The sequence below is a fragment of the Pelophylax lessonae genome, assembly GCF_965119305.1.
Source record: "Pelophylax lessonae genome assembly, chromosome: 2".
Taxonomy (NCBI): Eukaryota; Metazoa; Chordata; class Amphibia; order Anura; family Ranidae; genus Pelophylax; species Pelophylax lessonae.
In genome coordinates this window covers 290,143,672-290,164,777 of record NC_138769.1, presented here as the reverse complement: position 1 = coordinate 290,164,777, position 21,106 = coordinate 290,143,672, and the positions used below count along the sequence as shown (strand labels likewise).

General features: G+C 45.2%; 1 protein-coding gene across 2 annotated transcripts in view; it reads left to right on the top strand.

Moving 5' to 3' along the window:
- Window positions 1–637: 637 nt before the first annotated feature.
- Window positions 638–21,106, top strand: part of CYB561D1 (cytochrome b561 family member D1) — a gene marked incomplete at its 3' end in the record, with an annotated part of 89,535 nt that continues 69,066 nt past the window's right edge. The window contains exon 1 of one of the 2 annotated variants that reach the window (XM_082246188.1): window positions 638–765. Of the gene's footprint in view, window positions 770–21,106 lie in introns of both variants that reach the window. The other variant, XM_082246189.1, reaches the window with a different exon arrangement.

The window sequence follows — 21,106 nt, the reverse complement described above, 5'->3', positions numbered from 1 at the left end:
AGTTATATAGGCAGTATTAGGTATTTATTTTAGTTATATGGGCAGTATTAGGTATTTATGTTAGTTATATAGGCAGTATTAGGTATTTATGTTAGTTATAGGCAGTATTAGGTATTTATGTTAGTTATTTAGGCAGTATTAGGTATTTATGTTAGTTATATGGGCGGTATTAGGTATTTATGTTAGTTATATAGGCAGTATTAGGTATTTATGTTAGTTATATAGGCAGTATTAGGTATTTATTTTAGTTATATGGGCAGTATTAGGTATTTATGTTAGTTATATAGGCAGTATTAGGTATTTATGTTAGTTATAGGCAGTATTAGGTATTTATGTTAGTTATTTAGGCAGTATTAGGTATTTATGTTAGTTATATGGGCAGTATTCGGTATTTATTTTAGTTATATAGGCAGTATTAGGTATTTATGTTAGTTATTTAGGCAGTATTAGGTATTTATTTTAGTTATATGGGCAGTATTAGGTATTTATGTTAGTTATTTCAGCAAATCTGCTTTTGGTGGGAGCTTGCCCTGTCACCAACATATTCTATGCGGCAGTTCCTGAGCTGCTCGCACGGCTGTGCGTACTATGGGGACCGCTAGGTGTCGCTGTAGCTGCAGGTCAGTAACTGACAGAACAGGCTAGACCTGAAGCATCGCGGAAGTGAACTGCCAATCACCGATCTCCAGACGTGCACCGAGAACGCCGGTTCCGGTATAGAAACCGTGAGGACTCGTTCATGTTGTAACGGAGTATGTGAGGGGCGTACGTACGTGTTGTCATATTCTATTTCTTATCTTGTGAAGTGCGTTTATTTGTTTACATATAGACATGGTAACCTGTGGCTTTTATAGCAGAGTGCTGAATGAGCCGCCAGTAAGTGCTGCTTGTCAGGTAAAAGCTGTTTGGGCGTGCTGGGACTTGCAGTGCTGTATGGGTCTGCAGTTATAAAAGGTGATAACAATATCTCAAACTGTTTTCCATGAAATCCCATACTTCAGTTTTGGCCATGGGCAATGTCATCATAAATGAAGGTAGAATGTAAATGAAGGCCTTTCTTTTTTAGCCTTGGATAAAATGTGGAGGTGGATTAGAACAGTCTTTATTGCTGTCTGTGCCCTCATTAGAGAGAATTACCATCTCTCCTAGTCCTGTTTACTATTATCATCAAAAGTAATAGAAAATCCCACATCTTGGCTTGTCCCACAACAGTAATCGCAGGATAATCCTCCAATGGGGACACTAGTTCTAGGGGCACCCCAGGATTCTCTCATTTGGGGGGGGGGGGGGCGTTCACTCTCCCTACTTGTTTTAGCTATGGGACAGGAAGTGAAAAGAAATCTGCCAGATGGGACACACAAAAAGACACCTGATGGGTTATAACTAGGGATCGACCGATTATCGGCAAAGCCAATATATCGAGGGCCGCTCTGCAATTTCCCCGATATATCGGAATCGGCCCCGGAGGTTACCGATATTGCTGATATTTCGGGAAAGTGCTGTACCAGAGTGATGCTTGCAGCTAGACGCATCGCCCCGGTACCGGTGTCTATAGCTGATGGTCGGCTGTCTTGTAATGACAGCCGATGCGGCTGAGAAGCCGCTCAGCTGTCATTACAAGGACCGGGAGGGGACGACCCCCCCCCCCCTCGCCGCCTTCCGTGGCTCGCCTGGGTCTCCCGTCCCACCGGGAGACCCAGGCATCCTACCTGCATGGCCGCCGAAGACCCAATCAAAGCCGCATTCGGCTCTGATCGGGTCTTCATGTAAAAACCCGGAAGTGACGACATGACATCACTTCCGGGTACTGGGTACCGGGTAAAAAAATGACAGCATTCATATTGGTATTGGCAATAAAATAACGATATCGGTCAATCATTAGTTATAACCCTCCTTCACGTCATCAAAAGTTTTGCCTACTACTTCTTCAGCAATTGGCTGCTTAGGGGTAAGGGGGCACCCATGCAGGTGTGCTCCTAAACTAGGCTGTGTGTCTCCATAGACACACACAGTGCCCGTAAGCCCCTCCTTTGCTCCCTTCTCTCAGGAGTTTGACTGACAGGAGCAGGTCCTGTGAAAGCAGGGCTGCAATCACAAAGGCATTGGAGTGGTGGGAGGAGCCAGGTACGTGTTTAGCGATTGAGGGGTGGGCAGATAGTGGGATTTTTTTAAATCTTAAAATGGTTGTAAAGTGAGAAGGTTTTTTTTATCTTAATACATTAAGCTAAAAAAACCTGTGTGCAGAAGCTGCCCTAATACATACTTGAGCCCCATTTCTATCCAGCAATGTCCATGAGTGCCTTGGTCGTTGGGGACTTTCCTTCCTGATTGGCTGAGACACAGAAGCACCACCATTGTCTCCCACTGCTGTCAATCAAAAGCAGCTCTGTGTCTGAATGGACACACGGAGCTGCAGCTCAGTTCGGGTGCCTCCATAGCAAACTGCTTGCTGTGGGGTCACTCAGCAGGAGGGAGGGGCCAAGAGCCCCAGCCAGGGATCCGAGAAGTGGAGGATCCGGGCTGCTTTGTGCAAAACCACTGCACAGAGCAGCTAAGTATAATACATTTGATATTTTAATAGAAAAAAACAACAAGACTTCACAATCACTTTAAAGCGTAACTCCACTTTTGTTGAGAAAAAAACTTTCCCCTCTGGGTGATCTGTATACATTACAAGGATTTTAACAAACTTTGTTGCAGATTCCTACCTTTTGTTATTCTGAAGAAATCACTGTTTGTTCCTCTGTGGGTCAAATGGGAGTGGTTTCATAATTATCTATCAGCTGTGGCAGCTGCAGGGCTCTAATGAGGAAATCTGCTTGGCCTGCATCCCTTTAGACATGTTCCTATTGATAGTATCTCACCAAAAATGATATTTTTTTTTGCAGGGGATGCCTGAAATCTGACTTGTCTCTTAGTGCAGACTTCTGGGAAAATTTGTGAGCCAATCACACAAGCAGAAAATGATGATTATGGGGGGGCGGTCAGTATACTTTCTGTGTACGGAACACCTCCAGGTAGCCATATTGGATTGCAAATTACAACAGCTGCAGATTGAAAAGGAAAGGTCATTTTTATTACCATTCAATCACAATATAATTTGTGTCGCAATTGAATATGCTGTATTGTTTTTTTCTTTGTTTGCTGATTTCCCCCCCCCCCCCAGGAAAGTGGAGTTACCCTTTAATGCAGAGAATGCATTAAAGTGAGTATAAAGTTGTTGTTTTTTTTCTATAAAAATAACAAACATGTCATACTTACCTCCTCTGTGCAGTTGGTTTTGCATAGAACAGCCTAGATCCTCCTTTTCTTGGGTCCCTCTTCGGTGATCCTGGCCTCTCCCTCCTGTTCAGTGCCCCCACAGTACGCAGCTTGCTGTGGGGGGCACCCAAGCCCAGTCATAGCTCCCTGTGTCCATTTAGACATGGAGCCCCGACCTGGACTCGCCCCCCCTCTCCCCTGATTGGCTAGCTGACAATGACAGCAGCGGCAGCCAATGGCCAATCTGGAGGGGAAATCTCAGATGACTGAGACATTTGTGGACATCGCTGGACAGAGAGGGACCTCAGGTAAGTTTTAGGGGGGCTGAGGGGGGCTGCTGCACACAGAAGGCTTTTTATCCTAATGCATAGAATGCATTAAGATAAAAAAACCTTTCGCCTTTACAACTCCTTTTGAGGTAAAAACTATTTACACTTTAGAACCACTTGAGGCCCCTTTCCCACTTGTGCGACTTATCCTGCGATTTGGGACTGCAAAGTCGCATGACAAGTCGTACTCCATGATTTCCAATGTGTACCAATTATATCTGTACGACTTCAAGTTGCAACGACTTCAAAGTAGTCCCTGCACTACTTTGGGCTGATTTTAATGCGTTTTGAGGTCCATAGGTATAGGCATTGTTTCAAGTCCAGTCAAAATCACAGTAAAATTGTATGACATTTAGGTCACAAAGGTGTGAAAGGGGCCTTAGGGATATTATACAGAATGGTAAATAGATGTCCTAGAGGGTATTATGTGAAGAGCGAAGCAGAGATGAGCTCAGGCATGTTGAAATACGAGTTCAGAAGCACGTAAGCTATCCGGCCAGGAAGCTGTCACTGTACACCGCTAGTCATAAGCTTTGGGAAAGGGATGGTCCGTAGTCAGGGCTTCCTGGCTAGGTATTTCATGTTGGTTTAGACTAGTATCCGAACACACCTGAGGTCATCCCTGTAAGGCTGGCCATACACCATACAATTTTCTTATTCAATTTCCTTTAGATTTACCTTCAACTATGTAGTGCAAGGGCCTGCCTGATTGCATACAAATTGAAAGTGTTCAGCTTTGAACTTATATTATATGGTTTTGGTAAATCTAAAGGAAAGTTGAACAAGAAAATTGTATAGTGTATGGCCAGCCTTAGTGAGGATTTATTGCACCTACACTGCAGACAGATCACTGTGGGGTAAATGCTCATAGGTGACAAGCTAGAGAGCTCGTTGTACTGGAGCAGCCATCTCTTTGCTGGCAAGGTTATAAAAGGTGAGCTCTGTAAATCTTTTCTATTTTAAAAACTGCACTAGCTAAGTGGGTTAGCCTAATAATATAAATGCTATATGTGGATGACTGCTGCTTGGTGTAAAATTCATACCTTGCCACAAGCCGGCTCTTACACAGAGCCCTGTATTTTCAGGTAATGCAGGGTTGAGAGCAGAGGCAGTAAAGAGCTTTTTTTCACAGCATACAAGGCGTTCTGTGAATAAAGAAGACGAGGGGAGCGGAGAGCTGGACATCCAACATGATTTAAGCTACTTGCTTAGCTAGTGCAGTTTTTAAAATAAACATTTTCCCAGAGGTAAGCTTTAAAGCGGTATTAAACCCAAAATGGAATGTATTGCAGATTATCAGTCATTGGATGTGGTGGCTGATTTAGTTTTCTATTTTTAGACTTGTTTAGTCCCTCTGTTTTCACCTGGTGATCTGGCCAGTAACACATCTCTTGTGTATTAAAGTGTCTTTAATCTGGATGAAGGCGCACAGGGGACATAGCAGACAGCAGTTTTATCCTGTTGAGATAAAGGTTTTACGTAAAAGCGGACCATTCTAGGCACCCCTGTCAGTGATAAGTGGTTTCTCTCATCCTTGTAAACTGATACTTCTGGAAGAGTTTGTTCTTTTGAAAAACAACAGACTTACTGGTTGGATTACCAGAGGAAAATAGAAGAAAGAACAAATGCAGCCAACACATCTAGGAATTAGTAAGCTGCAGTATAATAAATGCTTTAAATGAGTTGTGTACAGCGGGTAGTCTTATGCCCTGTACACACGTGCAGATTATCTGCAGACTTTTGTCTGTAGACTTACCAAAACCATATAATATGAGGTCAAACCTAAACACTTTCAATTTGTATGCAATCCGGCAGGCCCTTGCACTACATAGAAAAGGTAAATCTGAAGACAAAAGTCTTCAGATAATCTGCACGTGTGTATCGGGCATTACCCTGCACAACTTGCTGCATCACAGACACTCGCATACACACCAACCTCTCTTCCTCTTCCAACACCACTGAAATCTTTCCTGTCCAAGCACTGTCACATGCCTGGGTTAACAGTTCCCTGGATGACAACCACAGCCAATCACGTTGTTGGTTGCAGAAGAGCAAGAAGCTGTGAGGATTTTGTGGTCGGAGATATTTTTTCCAGAGACACGGTCAGGGCTCATTCATACATAGTGTGGTGACCGGCAGTTTTCTGCACTGAAAACAAATAGCTGCTTCCATGCTAAAACAGAGAATTTAGCATGACGCTACTCCTCCCCACCTCTTTGTTAACCAGTTCACACCCAGGCCAATTCTGACATTTCTCTTCTACATTTAAAAATCAGTATTTCTATACTTACCTGGCAGGGGAGATACCATGATCATGAAGGTGGTTCTCCCAGGGCGAGGCTCAGCCATTGCACTCCGGCTGTGCTGACCCCTGCGATTTCCCCAAATGCGGGAAACTCGACTGCATAATTTGTGGTAGTGGGGGACTGCGTTTGCGCTTTCCCCTGGAAAAAAAAAATCAAAAAAAAAATCAGTATTTCTCTTTCATTCATTGACAGACACAGTTCTTCTTTGACCCTTGGGTTATGCTGCTCTCCATAGGAGTCGGACTAGGTGGAAACAAAACTTGTCTATGCCCCTAGGGAAATCCTAGGGGGTATACTTCCCACTTCCGGCTATAGGACTTCAGTTTCTGCCTAGTCACGAGTAAGGACCTGGTTCCCAGCTGCAATCTGCGGTCCTGCCGTTTTTTTCCTTTTTAAACAAATTTTTTTTCTTATTTTATTATTTTCTGTTCCTGTGAGAACTACAATCAACTGCCAGACTGGGCGACGCACTGGTTATCATAGATCCTTACTGTCTTCCCCAGCGAGCGTGACCCAACTATTAGCTCTGCGCTGGGTTGGCCGCGACATAGCCCTTACTGAATGAGGGCTGGCCGGCGAGGGAAAAACCTTGCGAGGACGCATAGCCCTGGTCACGATAATGGTCATGGCCAGAGTCGCAGCGTACCTCTGTCCCACAGCACCCCCGTTTCAAAATGGCACAGTGGACTGTCAGGAATGGTGCCCGCTCCATTCCTAGGTGTGGTGAATAGTGTCCCCCGCTTTCCTCTGGGGAAATATTGGGGTGGATGCGGGCCCTTGGGTTGGTAGGCCCCTTCTATGCTCTTCCTTCTCTCATTGTTCCCACCCCTCAGTAGCGGGGTTCCCCTCTCCTGGTCGACCTCACCTACCCCCCCCTCCTTAGTTACCCCTCGGGGTGCACAGGCTGTTGTAGTGTATGGGGTGTCATTGGTGATGGGCTGGAACGAGGTGGGAGCGCGCCACTGGTGACTCCTTTTCTGATGTTCCTGCGGCAAATGGCTGCACGGGGGGGTCCCTGAGTGCCCCCTCTGGTGGACTACAAGTACCTGTAGGCCCGGTCTGGGTCCTGGGTGCCTCTTGGCGCTGACATTTTGTTGTGGATGGGTGTATTCAGCCTCGGTGGCCAGGTTTGTGTAGTCCGGCGGCCAAGTTTTTGGAGTTTCCTTGTGAAGTCAAAGCGCCAGCAATTTTTTTGTAGCCTGTGGAGCGGTGATGCCGGAGTTGTCCTCTAGTGGCAGTGACTGCGCTTCCTCTTCCTTTCTGATCGCAGCATGGCAAGCAGCTTGGCATCCAGCTCTGAATAGGTGGTGATGAGTCCCTGCGGGTATACAGCTCCCTCTTCTGCTATTGCATCACCGCTGGTGTGCTTGGTCTTGCAGTCCCACAGTGGTAGCAGTGTGAGGGGTTTTTTTTTTTTTTTTTTTTTGTAAAAAAATTTTTTTTTTCTTTCTTGCATATTAAGGGCGGCCTCCGAATTAACTATGGAGTCCCTGGAGCAGGTATCACCACCTGACCCACTCTCAAAAGTTGCAGGACCCTCTGGGTCTCAGTCTACCCTGGCAGCCATGACGACGGTCCTACAGTCACTTGTGTCAAGGGTTTATATGGCCTTTCAAAAGCGGCCTAGCAAGAAAGGCCCCCTTGCCTTCACCTGTATCCTCTGCCTCCTCAGAGTCTGAGGTGGATTTGGCCGCCGCGGACTCAAGTCAACCCACTAGGTCTGTGTCCACGCACCCTGAGTCCTCTGCAGTGAGGATGGTTCCTTTTCCACTATGTCCGTGCATGAAAAGGCGCTTGTGGTGATACTGATTGTATGTAAAAAAATTGGAGGACACAGCTGATGCTGCGTCGGTTGTGCTGGTGCAATTTGGCACCCGTAGACTATCCAAGCTTACTAAGGTGTTCCCTTTTCCTGCCTATTTCGACTAGATTGTCGCTAGTCAGTGGGGGTCCCAGAAACGTATGGTTGGAATACCTAAGCATTTTGCTAGGTGATATCCCTTTGAGGAGTCTCTTCTGAGGAAGCTGATGGTTCCATCGGCAGGGGACTCTCAGGATTCCAGATTAACCACTTGCCGACTGCTGCGGCAGGCTGGCCCGGCATTGCGAACAGACATAGTACTAAGTCGGTTGAGCCAGTGGTGCTGGGGGGCGAGCGTGCAGCGCCGCCGGAAAGCTCCCGTCCCCACTAGGCTGCGGGGATGCTGATGCACGGAGCTGGTGGCACCGATTGCCGCCGGCCACCCGCGATCACTCCCTGCTGAGAGAGAAGAACGGTCAGAAGAACCGACATAGTACTGCGCCGATTGTGCGCGTGGTGCTGGGGGCGAGCGCGCGCTGCCGCCGCGGACACGCCCCTACCCCCACTAGGCTGCGGGTATGCCAATGCATGGGGCTGGCGGCACCTATTGCCGCCGGCCATCTGCGATCGTTCCCTGCTGAGAGTGAACGGTCAGCTGTTGTAAACACAGTCGACCGTTCTTCTCTCAGAGCGCCTGTGATCCTTCGCCCCTCTACCCACAGTTAGTAAACACTCCCCTAGGCTTACATTTAACCCATATTTTTAGCACTGATTACTGTACTAATGTCACTGGTCCCCCCAAAAGTGTCAAAAAGGTCAGTTAGGGGTCAGATTTGTCTGCCACGACGTAGTAGTCCTGCTAAAAATCGCAGACCGCCGCCATTACTAGTAAAAAAAAAAAAAAAAAATATAAATCTTTCCCCTAGTTAACTTTTGCACAAACCAATACACTTATTGCAATTTTTTTTTTTTTTTTTACCAGAAATATGTAGAAGAATACAAATTGCCCTAAAAGGATGAGAACATTTTTGATTTGTAATTTTTTGGGAATGTTTTATAGCAGAAAGTGAAAAATATTTTTTTATTTTTCAGAATTGTTGCTATTTTTTTGTTTATAGCGCAAACAATAAAAATCGCACAGGTGATCAAATACCACCAAAAGAAAGCTCTATTTGTGCGTAAAAAAGGACATCAATTTTAATTTGGTTCAGCGCCGCACGACCATGCAATTTTCGGGGGCAAATTCTTCTGGTTAAATAAGGCCATGCTTCTTCCGATGGAGGATTCCCCATCTTTTAAGGACCCTGTGGACAAGAGAGCTGAGGCACTGGTCCGATTCCTTTTCACCGTGACTGGTTCAATTTTGAGGCCGGTGTTTGCTATCAACTTGGTCTCCCAGACCTTAACAGAATGGGCAAAACTCTTTCCCGCAGGATCTGGAAGGGTGTCAACATCTTCCTGAGCTGGCAGATCAGTGTATACAAGGGCTACAAGTATATCTGTGATGCATCCTTGGATGTGGCCCCTTTGGCTGGCAGAGTATCTGTGACTGCTGTGATCCTCCGCCGCATGATTTGGTTGGAGTACTGGTTGTCTGACCAGGCTTCCAAAAAGGTGCTGACTGATCTACCGTTTGCAGGAGACCGTTTGTTCGGTGGTTCTATGGAAGAGATCATTGAAGGTCTTACGGGAGGTAAGAGTACTCTGCTTCCACAGGTTGCAAATAGCCTTGTCGTATACCTGGTCCTTCCTCCTCGGCTCACAAACGGCTCTTTTGTCCTGCGGGTTCGCAGGACAAAGGACAAAAGTCCAACCGTCACTTTGCAGGGGGTTCCCAGAGGCCCTAGGCTGGTAAGTCTTGAGTTTCGATCCTTGCCCCTGGCAAGGTTTTTCCTTCCAACTTGCGCCTGTCCCCGGATCGGCCGCAGGGCCTTCACGGGGAGTTGCAGGATCTGCTAGCACAGGGATCAATTGTCCCGGTTCCAGAGTTGGAACGTTTTTAGGGATTTTATTCAAATCTATTTACTGTTCCCAGGAAGGAAGGCAGGGTCCATCTGATCTTGGGCCTCAAGGCCCTGAATAGATTGGGATTGAGTCTATTCGCACAGTGATGGCATCCCTTCATCAAGAGGATTTTCTGGCCTCTTTTGATATCAAGGACGCTTACCTTCATGTCCCAATATATGTAGGGCATCAGCATTTTCTTCGTTTTGCCGTGGGAGAGGAATGTTATCAATTCGTGGCCCTCTCGTTACCCTTTGGTCTCGCCTCAGCTCCCCCGGTGTTTACAAAAGGGTAGTGATGCACCGAAATTTCGGCCGAAAATGGGCTTATTCCATTTCGGCCGAAAAGGGGTTAAATATGCCGATACTAAAGATGGCCACCGCGGGCGCCGCGCAAGTTTCAAAAAACCCGCCTCTGGCCGGCGGCCCGCCTCCTGGTGATGTCACTACTACTGCGATCTGTGCATGAATGAATTAACACACCGGGCGGGCGGGCGAGCGGCCGCTAATAGCTGTAACTATGTGAGCGCTTCACTTCCCTGTCAGGCGGGTATCTCCTCTGACAGGGAAGTGAAAGGCTCACTTCGTTACAGCTATTAGCGGCCGCTCGCCCGCCCGGTGTGTTAATTCATTCACTCTTCACCTGTGCTGTGCCCCCTTCCTCGCGGAATTGATGTGCCGTGCAGTACCCGCCTTTTTCCGTCCTGAGTTCTGGCAGAGTGGGGAAGTGCTGGGTAAGTGGTGTGCGGGATCTTATGTCACTTTAGTGAACCGAGTTACTGCGCCCCCATGTTTTATCACCAGAGCCGTGTATACACAAGAGACTGCCCTACTATGAGATTACAGCTCCCCGGTGTCATAGAACGGCTCTATACACTTCACTGATAGGCAGGTGCAGCGTGCAGGCTGAACTGTGCAGGGACTGACAGCTCCTATCATAGGACTAGGAGAAGATCAGGACAGCCAACTCCTGTATTGTCTCTGTCTCCGTCTCTCTACTAGAGTTACTGGAGTTATGGCATTCTCCTCTAGAACACAATACCAGTACAGTGCCCTCTAGACCCAGGAAAATGTCTCCTATATCCCAGTACCAGTATAATCTCTTCTATATTCCAGCCAGTACAAGTATAATGTCTTCTATATCCCAGAACCAGTATAATGCCTTCTATATCCCAGGACCAGTACAATGCCTTCTATATCCCAGGACCAGTACAATGCCTTCTATATCCCAGGACCAGTACAATGTCTTCTATATATCACAGCCAGGACCAGTATAATGACTTCTATAACCCAGTACCAGTGTAATGTCTTCTATAACCCAGGCGATGCAAGGTTAATTACCAATGGTATTATTTGTATTATGCGGCATGAGGGGGTTAATGTATTGCCACTGGTTACTGATGCATTAGGGACCAACCAGTGGCAGTTAATTAACTTTTTGTGCTGCATTAGTGCAACCAGTATTAATTAACACTTAACTGCCACTGGTCGGTCACTAATGCATCAGTAACCAGTGGCAATACATTAACCCCCTCATGCTGCATAATACAAATTCCATTGGTAATTAACCTCGCCCACTATTTTAAAATCATTTGGGGGAAAAAAGTCATTTTCGGTTTTTGGCCAAAGGCATCCTGAATTTTCGGTTTCTGTTTCGGCCCAGAATTTTCATTTCGGTGCATCCCTACAAAAGGGTTTGCGCCGGTGTTAGCCTTGCTCAGGCAGAGGGGGATCGCGGTACTGTGGTACCTGGACGATCTCCTTCTGTGAGTAGAGACTCCATTTGTCCTAAAAGATGATCTAGACATCGCTGTGCGAACTCTGAATTTTCAGAAATCAGCCCTAATTCTGTCCACCAACCTGGACTACCTGGGCTTGACTTTGGATTCAGCCTCAGCCAGGGTGTTTCTTCCAGAGGCGAAGCTGCTGAAGTTGCAGCATGCGATTAGGCTCTTGTTGTCCAACCGTCGGTTGTCTCTCATTACTTGCATGCAAATGCTGGGTTTGATGGTCTCCACCTTCGAGGTGGTTCTGTTTGCGCAGTTCCATACCAGACCTCTGCAAAAGGAAATTCTTGCCAAATGGGACACGAATCCTCAATCCCTGGACAAACTGATCCTGTTAAGCCAGGGTGCGAGGGGATCCTTGCTTTGGTGGCTCCATTCTCCGGTGCTTCGACAAGGGAAGTCCTTTCTCGCCCTGTACTGGATAGTGGTTACCACGGATGCCAGCCTGTCCTGGTGGGGGAGGGCTTGAGCACGGATTTGGCTCAAGGGGTTTGGACTGCCGATCAATATCCTGGAGATTCGGGTGATCAAGCTTTGTCTGTCCCTGTGGACGGATCGTCTGCAGTGGTGTCTGCTAAGAATTCAGTCGGACAATGCCACTGCTGTGGCATATATCAATCATCAAGGGGGCACCAAAAGTGCCCTAGCGGCCAGAGAAGTAACCGACATTCTAAGGTGGGCAAAATATGTTCCAGCCCTCTCTGCTGTGCACATTCCAGGGGTGGAAAATTGGGAGGTGGACTACCTCAGTCGGCAGGCCCTGAGTCTGGGCAAATGGTCTTTTTACCTGGAAGTGTTTCAACAACTGTGTCTTCGGGGGGGGGGGGGGGGACTCTGTATGTGTACCTGTTGGCCTCTTGTCTCAACCGGAAGGTTCAGAGGTTTGTGACAAGATCTCGGGATCCTTTGGCTGACGCCGTCGACGATATGGTGGCCCCTTGGGGACAGTATCGTCTGATTTACACTTTTTTTCCACTACAGCTTCTGTCGAGGCTTCTATGCAGAATCGAGGCAGAAGGGATTACAGTCATTCTTGTGGCTCTAGACTGGCCCCGCCGGTCTTGGTACGCAGGCCTTGTGAGGCTGGTAGCCAATGTTCCTTTGAGACTCCCTATCAGAGAATGAAAAGAAAGGTGTTGGGACTTTAAATGAGGCTACATATACTAATGTGCCTCCATCCCTATATTTGAAGAAACAAAAAGGAAGGTTTAGGACTTTATATGAGGCGTGAGTGTATAACATATAGGCGTAATGTATGTATACAAAAGAAGATGAGTATATGATAAAATCAAATATATATATTTTAATTATATGCAGCAATTGATGACAATATTGTATCCTGATTGAAACAATTTGTCAAATAATTTCATACATAGATGGTACAGTATAGCCATGACATGCTTAAAAGTGTAAAAAAAATAGACAACCATGATGGGTATATTTGATATGATTTTGCTATACAATCCCTGATCTGTTTCCTTTTTTGTGTAAATGGGTGGGTAGGCTGGATCTGCCAAGTCCCAGGAACTGCGATGCACTCCAGCCGCCCTTCCCTCCCCCTCATCTTTCCTGATGTGGAGGCAGGGGCGAGTTGTGGTGGCAGCGTATCGGCGCCGCCCCTATTCCGTACCAGACATGACATCACTACGGTGGTGTTGTGTTACCAGCATGTTGAATGGTCATCAGCGTTCACCCCATGAGGAAGGTTGATCTTGGTGCAAAACGCCTGGCCGGCATAGCTGACAGGGTTATGACGCACTTCCCCCTCTAGAACAGCTGCGTGGCGCTGGGAGCTATTCTGGTGCACGTTTGAGTGGGTATATACCTACTCTTATGGGGACTGCTACTTTTCTTTGGCACACTTGTTATTCCATATTCAATATGGAACTATTAGACAACATAAGGTAACTAGTTAATGGCGATACAGTCACTTCACTTATACTGGTGGATATTATATATGTCTGTTTTTTTTTTTTTTCACTGGTTTGCCTTGTTTTTGGGTTACTTGTGTTTTGTCATCTTTTGTATTCCCTTTCTGCCTTTGACAGGTCGGGAATAAACCTTTATTTACTTTTCTTCACATATTATTAGTGCTCATTGTATCCTATTCCAGGATCTTTTATCCTATCACGTATTCTAGTGCACACAGGTATACATCTTTGGCACTTGATCTATTTTTCTTTCTCCTGGTTTTGGGACTTAATCATAGCCTCACTCTATATAGGTCACTCAGCTATATTATACATCTGTTAGACTATCATATACATCAAACAATATTTTATAGAATTTTTTTTTGGACAGCTAGCTGAGGCATTAGTGATCTCCCAATGGAGATTGGCACTTTTCCTGCAGTCCTTACATACCAACCTAACTTGCGCATGCACTGCTCCCTCAGTTCCCGAGTTAGCCGTTTCCAGAAGACCCTCCACCCCAGGCCCCATGTGTTAACAGTTTGAACTGATTTGTAAGTAATGAATTAATTGTGAAAGGCATTGCTTTAAGTGGGCGTCTAATTTTTAGATATATTATATTGCTATTTATATATACTTTTTTGTAGATACTGGATTTCTCCTGATGAAGTGATTTTCACGAAACGCGTAGAGCATACTAGGATGCAATCTCTTTGGTTTTTTTTATTCATATGTTTGTCTTCATAATTATTCTTGCCCATCATGGATTCATACCATCATGATTGTCTATTTATTTTACACTTTGAAGCATGTCCTGGCTATATTGTACCATCTATGTTTGAAATTATTTGATAAATTGTTTCATTCAGGATACAATATTGTCACCATTTGCTGCATATAATTAAAATATATATTTGTTTTTATCATATACTCATCTTCTTTTGTATACATACATTACGCCTATATGTTATACACCCATGTTTGGTCACACGCCTCATATAAAGTCCCAAACCTTCCTTTTTGTTCCCTCTCAGAGAATATCTTTTGTCTCAAGGGCGGATCTTCCATCCTGCTTTACGATTGCGGGCTTTAACGGCCTGGCTATTGAAAGTCAGGTACTGAAAGATAGGGGGTTGTTGGATCTGGTGATTCCTATACTGTTAAAAGCTAGAAAATCTACTTCTAGGAAGATTTATAGAGTTTGGAGGGCGTACGTTTCCTGGTGTAAGTCTGGGGGGGGTTATCCCCGTTCATTTTCTGTGTCACGTCTGCTGGAGTTCCTACAACAAGATGTTTGGTTCTGGGCACCATCAAGGGCCAGATTTCTGCCTTGGCAATGTTTTTCCAAACACTCTCGTCCAGGGGGTTCGCCACTTGTCTCCTCCGGTAAGGTCTCTGGTACATCCGTGGGACCTCAATTTGGTACTGTCGGTTTTTCAAAAACCGCCTTCGTGATTTTCCTCTGCTTACTCTTTCACAGAAGGTAGCCTTTTTGGTGGCTATTACTTCTGCATGCAGGGTGTCGGAACTGGCTGCATTGTTCTGTCGGTCACTTTATCTGTTGGTTCACAGGGACAAAGTGGTGCTACGTTCCTGTCAGTCGTTCCTTCCTAAGGTCGTCTCGGGTTTTCACTTGATTGAAGTCATTATGTTGCCTTTCTTGTGCTCTAAGCTGATACATACTGAAGAATTTGCTTTGCATCCCCTGGATGTGGTTCGGGCAGCCAGGGTGTACCTGGCGGCAACTGAGTCGAATCGAAAATCAGATTCTTTGGTTGTCCTTACGGATGGATCTCATAAGGAGCAGGCCGCATCTGCTGCGACCATTTCCAGATTGATCAGACAGGCGGTGGCGCAAGCCTACTACATTAAGGGTCAGGCTCCTCCTTTCCCTGTTAAGGCGCATTTTGCAAGGGTGCTTAGTGCCTCCTGGGCCTTCCGTCATCAGGCGTCAGTGGTTCAGGTGCGCAAGACGGCCACTTGGTCGTCTGCATACATTCACCAAGTTTTACAAGGGGGATGTACTCGCATCTGCGGATGCTTTGTCCAGCCGCAAAGTTTTGCAGGCTGCTGTTGCAGATGCTCTTAGCTCTTGAGGGTGTAATCTTTCTGGTTGGTGAGTGTCAGTTTCCAGTTGTTCCCTGTTGAGCTCCTGGTTTACCATGTTTAGCCCTTCTTGGGAATTATGTGCATTGCTGTGTTTTTCCCACCCCTCATGTTGACACTGCTTTGGGACGTTCCAAGGGTCAAAGAAGGTATGGCGCTGTGTCAGTGAACGAAAGAGAAAAATGGATTTTCTTTTTTCTCTGATGTTCGTTGACGGACACAGCTCCCACCCCTCTGTTGAGTTGGGTTATGTTTTCTTCTGACACTGCTTGTTACAAACTGAAGTCCTTTAGCAGGAATTGGGAAGTATACCCCCTAGGACTGCCCTAGTGGCATAGTCAAGTTTTTTTTCCACCTAGTCCTGCTCCTTTGGAGAGCAGCATAACCCAAGGTTTAAAGAAGATATGGAGCTGTGTCTGTCAATGAACATCAGAGAAAAGTATTTTACGGTAAGACAAAAATCAATTGTTTTTGGCTAGAAAATGATTTAGAACCCCCCCCACCCACACCCACCCACACACACACACACACACACACTTTTGTTAAAATCTAATATATGATGTTACGCCAAGTAAATAGATACCAACATGTCGCACTTTAAAATTGCGTACGCCCGTGAAATGGTGCCAAACTACAGTACCTAAAAATCTCTATTGGTGACGCTTCAAAAACCTTTACAGGTTACCAGTTTAGAGTTAGACAGGAGGTCTGGAGCTAAAATTCTTGCTCTCACTCTGATGTTAGCGTCAATACCACATGTGTGGTGTGATCAGGTTTTACATATGCGTGCAGAACTTCATTTGCGCTTACACGTAAATATTGGGGAGAGTGGGGGGTGCTTTAATTTTTTTTTTTTGATTTATTTTATTCAAAACTTTATCAACTGACTGATCCTTCCTTCAACCACTCCTTCCATTGATGGATCGACCAATTTTTCCTTTGATCGATTGAGCCTTCATTCAATTAATCCTTCCTTCCTTCCTTCCTTCCTTCTGTCCTTGCTTCCTTAGATCGATTGATCCTTTTATCCTTCCTTCGATCGACCGATCCTTTGATCCTTCTTTCGATCAATCGATTCTTTTAATTCTTCTTTCAATCTACCAATCCTTCCTGCGACCTACCATCCGATCCTGCGATTGACTGACCTGACTGATTCTTCCTGCGACCAACCGATCCTTCCTGTGATTGATGCACCGACCGATCCTTCCTGTGACAGATTGATCCTTTTTTTTTTTCCTCACGAAAGTGGAGTTACCCCCCCGGCCTCATGCACACAGTAGGCATAGTGAGACCTGCCTGCTGGCTGCCCAGCACTAATTGGAGTGTTCTGGGACACCAGTACAGTGACTCATGTTACGCCCGGTGGCATGCTGCACCACTGGGGCTGACAAATGCCCAGGCGCCAGGGTGCCATTTCTAGTCACAATGGTGACCTGGTGCCTGGGATTTGTCGAGCCCTGCCTGAATGAACTTTAGCTGTAAATGTTAGTATCCAGTTATATTATGTACATTTAGTAAAGAATCCAGGCCTTTTTTAAAGAAATCTACTGAGCTTGACAGAACCAGCTCTCGAGGGAGTCTATTCCATTTTCACAGCTCTTACTGTGAAGAAACCTTTCTGTATTTGAGGATTTAATCTCTTTCCAGACGTGAAGAATGCCCTCTTGTCCTCTGTGATGACCTTAATGCGGAGCTCTACCCAAAAGGGGAAGCTACACTTGTCTGCCTTTTCCGCTGCCACATCTGGCACCTTTCGAGGGTGGGGAAGCGGGTACCTGGTTTTGAAGTTGGCTCCCTCCTTCCCCCACAGCTGACCCATTCACAAAGCGCAGCGCGCTTTGCACTCACGCGATATGAAATCAGCTATGAAGCCCCAGCACCCAATAGCTGATTGAAAAATCGTTTCGGGTGAGGACACCGCTGAGTTCCTCAACAGGTAAGCACCCTATTATTAAAAGTCAGCAGCTACAAGATATTTTTTCTGAAGGAGCCTAGAGCTCCTGTTTAAAGAGAATAACTCAACACCAAGTTCATTACATGGACCAATTATGTATTTATACATGTTGATCATATCCCCTCTTAATCTCCTTGAGAGAAATTCAGTTAATCTATCCTCATAGCTGAGCTCCTCCATGCCTCTTATCAGTTTGGTTGCCCTTCTCTGCACTTTCTCCAGTTCCCCAAAATCCTTTTTGTGAACTGGTGCCCAAAACTGAACTGCATGTTCCAGATGAGGTCTTACTAATGTTTTGTGCAGGGGCAAAATGAAATCTCTCTCTGGCGTCTATACCTCTTTTAATACTAGAAAAGATTTGCTTGCTTTGAAAACTGCATCTTGGCATTGCATGCCATTATTAGGCTTATAATCCACCATGCCTACCATGCCATTATTAGGCTTATGGTAGCTCTATAAGCTTTAATACATTTTGGTACAGATAAGAGCGATTCCAATAATGTTTTCTCTATAGGATAGGAGGGAGATATACCACTGTTTTCACATTGATGTGCTTTTTGAAACCTAGTCACAGATCAGAACATAAATGAAATAAAAGCCCCCCAGGTTCCTAAAGCAACCCAAAAAAAGTATTTCTCAGACCTTACTGGGCCCACTCCCAGTCATTTTATAAGCCCTTATTTGAAGACTTGAAGATGGGGTACTCTTACCCCCATAAATGCATTTTGTTTTTAAATTCATTCTGCAAGTAAAGCAATGGATTTTTGACACTTGAAAGTCTTTTGACCTTTTCCTATAGTGCTCACTGCTCTTTACCTAACTAGCATTTCTGATAAAATTGAGAAGGACCAGCATCTCTGACAGATCCTTCCAGAGCAGTTATTAGTCGAGCCACCACAGGATGATCCTCCTGTTCCTTAGGGCCTGTACATACACAGGATAAGAAAATTGGAAGTAAGATTTTGTCCGACGAACAACCTGTCGATTTTCGGATAGTTAGTATGGTGCTTTCGAGAGACCATTACAAATTTTCGTACGATAAAAGCTGTATGTGCAGGCTATAATTTTTTTTATTGTACATGAATGCAACATCCGATTTTCGTTTAATCAGTACAGTTTTCATCTGGAAAAAAAATCGTATGAGCAAGATTACACATGCTCGGAAACAAAAGAATACATAAACAATTCAACACATGACATCACTTCTGAATTGAAGTTCTGTCATACTTTTACCAAACAACAAAGAAAGGGAAAAAAAATGTGCGCTTACATCAAATATATGTAGCAATATGTAGGCCGGACTTAACGCCCCTTGCAGGTGTGTTTAAAGGAACACATTATTAATATCAGAATGGGTTTTAGACAACATTCTGTATCTAAACATTATCTATTGATGCATAATGAAGACCCTAGGAATACTATTTTTGCTGGAATTGATAAATTTCAACCTCATTGGAGAGGAGGCTGTTTCATTAGGGGTATTTCCAGGCTGGAAATGGCCTGGATTTATAAAATGAAATCTTATGCCCCTTTATGGATTGGACATTGACGTGGTAGTCAATGTGTTTTATTTATAATTCATAATGATTTTATTTGTTTAGTAAATAAAAAGGGATTTTGTTTTCCTGGTGAGTTAGATTAGATTTAGGGCCCTTTCACACGGGCGCTCCGTATGTCCGCAAATCATCCTATTTTTTTGCGGATGATTTGCGGACATAATGTAAGTCTATGGCATTGCGGATGTCAGCGGAATACCATCCGCTGACATCCGATTATCTTCCTGTCATTTCTGTTCCATTTTTAGGAACGGAACAGAACCCTATTTTTGTTCCGTTCAAAAAACGGAAAGGAAGGAAAATCGGATGTCAGCGGTGTCATCCGCTGACATCCGCAATCCCCATAGACTTACATTATGTCCGCATATCATCCGCAAACGGATGGGATGATATGCGGGCATACGGAGCGGATGACAGAAATGTCATCCGCTCCGTGGAAAAAAAAAAAAAAAAAGGACCGCAGCGGAGCTTTCACACGGAGCGGCCGTCTGAAAGAGCCCTTAGCATATAAAGTATCTCACAAAAGTGAGCACACCTCTCACATTTTTGTAAATATTTTATTATATCTTTTCATGTAAAAACACTGAAGAAATTACACTTTGCTACAATGTAAAGTGGTGAGTGTACAGCTTGTATAACAGTGTAAATTTGCTGTCCCCTCAAAATAACTCAACACACAGCCATTAATGTCTAAACCGCTGGCAACAAAAGTAAGTACACCCTAAGTGAAAACGTCCAAATTGGGCCCAAAGTGTCAATATTTTGTGTGGCCACCATTATAATCCAGCACTGCCTTAACTCTCTTGGGCATGGAGTTCACTAGAGCTTCACAGTTTGCCACTGGAGTCCTCTTCCACTCCTCCATGACGACATTACGGAGCTGGTGGGTGTTAGAAACCTTGCGCTGCTACATCTTCCATTTAAGGGTGCCCTACAGACGCTCAATAAGGTTTAGGTCTGGAGACATGCTTGGCCAGTCCATCACCTTAACCCTCAGCTTTTTTAGCAAGGCAGTGGTTGTCTAGGAGGTGTGTTTGGGGTTGGTATCATGTTGGAAAACTGCCCTGCAGCCCAGTCTCTGAAGGGAGGGGATCATGCTCTGCTTCAGTATGTCACAGTACATGTTGGCATCCATGGTTCCCTCAATGAACTGTAGCTCCCCAGTGCCGACAGCACTCATGCAGCCCCAGAACATGACAATCCCACCACCATGCTTGACTGTAGGCAAGACACACTTGTCTTTGTACTCCTCACCTGGTTGCCGCCACACACACACTTGACACCATCTGAAACAAATAAGTTTATCTTGGTCTCATCAGACCACAGGACATGGTTCCTGCAATCCAGGTCCTTAGTCTGCTTGTCTTCAGCAATTTGTTTGCGGGCTTTCTTGTGCATCATCTTTAGAAGAGTCTTCCTTCTGGGATGACAGCTATGCAGACCAATTTAATGCAATGTGCGGCATATGGTCTGAGCACTGACAGGCCGCCCCCCCCACCCCCACCCCTTCAACCTCTGCAGCAATGCTGGCAGCACTCATATAGTCAGGTCCAAAAATATTGGGACATTGACACAATTCTAATATTTTTGGCTCTATAATGGATTTGAAATGAAACAAGACGTGCTTTAACTGCAGTCTTTCAGCTTTAATTTGAGGGTATTTACATCCAAATCAGTTGAAAGGTGTAGGAATGACAACCGTTTGTATATGTGCCTCCCACTTTTTAAGGGACCAAAAGTAATGGGACAATTGGCTGCTCAGCTGTTCCATGGCCAGGTGTGTGTTATTCCCTCATTATCCCATTTACAAGGAACAGATGAAAGGTCAAGAGTTCATTTCAAGTGTGCTATTTGCATTTGGAATCTGTTGCTGTCAACTCTCAATATGAGATCCAAAGAGCTGTCACTATCAGTGAAGCAAGCCATCATTAGGCTGAAAAAAAAAAAACAAACCCATCAGAGATAGCAAAAACATTAGGTGTGGCCAAATCAACTGTTTGGAACATCCTTAAAAAGAAAGAACACGCCGGTGAGCTCAGCAACACAAAAAGACCCGGAAAACCACAGAAAACAATTGTGGTGGATGACAGAAG